The sequence below is a fragment of the Oncorhynchus keta genome, unplaced genomic scaffold, assembly GCF_023373465.1.
Source record: "Oncorhynchus keta strain PuntledgeMale-10-30-2019 unplaced genomic scaffold, Oket_V2 Un_contig_142_pilon_pilon, whole genome shotgun sequence".
NCBI lineage: Eukaryota > Metazoa > Chordata > Actinopteri > Salmoniformes > Salmonidae > Oncorhynchus > Oncorhynchus keta.
In genome coordinates, this window is record NW_026278666.1 from 1 (window position 1) to 1,717 (window position 1,717).

The following is a 1,717-nucleotide window of genomic DNA, read 5'->3' on the forward strand; positions in this document are numbered from 1 at the left end:
CTACAAAGAAAACATTAGTCGGGTTGTTGTTGATATTATTAATACTATTCCTCATGGTCACATGACAGCTCCAGCAGGTGATGAATTGAAAGAGCATAGTACAGTTGTGAGTCATCCTAGTACGGTACAGTCAAATGATCTCACCCCCAGATTCTCCCATACTTCTGAAAGCACTCTGTGTCAAAGTTAGTGAAGCCCTGCAGAGAGATAGAGAGAGAGAGAGAGAGAGAGAGAGAGAGAGAGAGAGAGAGAGAGAGAGAGATAGAGAGAGAGAGATAGAGAGGAGATGGAGGAAGAGAGAGAGAGAGAGAGAGAGAGAGAGAGATGGAGGAGAGAGAGAGAGAGAGAGAGAGAGAGAGAGAGATGGAATGAGAGCGAGCGAGAAAAAAAAACATGCCCTAGGAGGTCACGTAGGTTTGTCCAACAGCTGAACAGAGAACACACCTGAAATAGGTGAGGGCTGAGGAGGGTTTGTTATTTTATATGGTCCCCCAGGGTCAATAATACAACTTCTAGACTGATCAAGTCTCATATTACCTTGTATTTATCTATTGTTAAAACAACCGGCTCGTCCTCTTTTTCCTTCTCAATGTAATGTTTTACATGGGGGGAAAATAACACTGTTGTTTAAAAGATGAGAGAGATGTTTATTCTGAATGGGTACTAACCTTTCTATACTCCATCATTGTGCCAAAGTAAGGTAGGGGTTTGGGACCAGGGATACCCATCTTAGTGAATACACCATAGGGCCAGTACCCGTACCTGTACACACACACACACACACACACGCACACACACACACACACACACACACACACACACACACACACACACACACACACACACACACACACACACACACACACGTTTACTATTAGTATGTTCTAGAGAACTAACTATACAATATATATATCTTATCTTGCATTGTTGGAAATGGACCCCTAACTAAGCATTTCACTGTTAGTCTACACCGGTTAACTACGATAAATGTGACAAATAACATTTGATTTGATGTAAGTCCTTACACTACAATGAGGGTGATGAGGAGGGCCAGGAGGGTCCAGGTCTCAGCGGAGAAGTACGGCAGAAAACTCATCATCTTTCCTCCGGTTCGGCTCCCTGCTACTTCCGAAAACAAAGGCTCCATTTTCTCTCAGGTTCGTTCGAGTTCACTTCTCCGATGGTCTGACAGATTTCGAGTTGTTCTTTCTGTCCGGTTTTAGAAAAGTTCGAGTGTGATTCTTATGTGACGCGGCAGATCTCGAATACCGACCGCTGCTCTTCTTCTCCGTACTCTTGTTAGAGGCCGTGCAAGTTGTTGTTAACAAGTTGATATTGTATCTCGTCGGAAAAGCACCTGTGTGATGCTCGCTACAATAAGGATGAGCCACAAGTTGTTATTGTATCTCGTCGGAAAAGCACCTGTGTGATGCTCGCTACAATAAGGATGAGCCACAATGGAATTTGCAGTTCGCCTTCAAAATAAGGGTCCAATATTGAAACTGATGCAAAAATATTCAAATAGTGGATATAATGCCATATTTGGATTAGATAATGCTAAACAAGGTTTGAATGTTGTTACATTAATTCAACTAAAGACAATAAGTAGTTCATTTGACACACAAAAAAATAGTTGAAGTCCCACTGTGGCTGTATTAGAATTGCATTGGGGCAGACTTCTATTGCACTGTACAGCGTTACCTCTGGATCTTGGGTC

General features: G+C 42.5%; 1 long non-coding RNA gene across 1 annotated transcript; it reads right to left on the bottom strand.

Annotated features, from left to right (window-relative positions):
• Positions 1–38: 38 nt before the first annotated feature.
• On the bottom strand, positions 39–1,430 carry LOC127918484 (uncharacterized). The gene is made up of 3 exons (XR_008100207.1): positions 1,026–1,430; positions 669–762; positions 39–197 (listed from the first exon to the last, which is right to left on the bottom strand). It is a non-coding gene; the product is annotated as an uncharacterized LOC127918484 (long non-coding RNA).
• Positions 1,431–1,717: the final 287 nt, after the last annotated feature.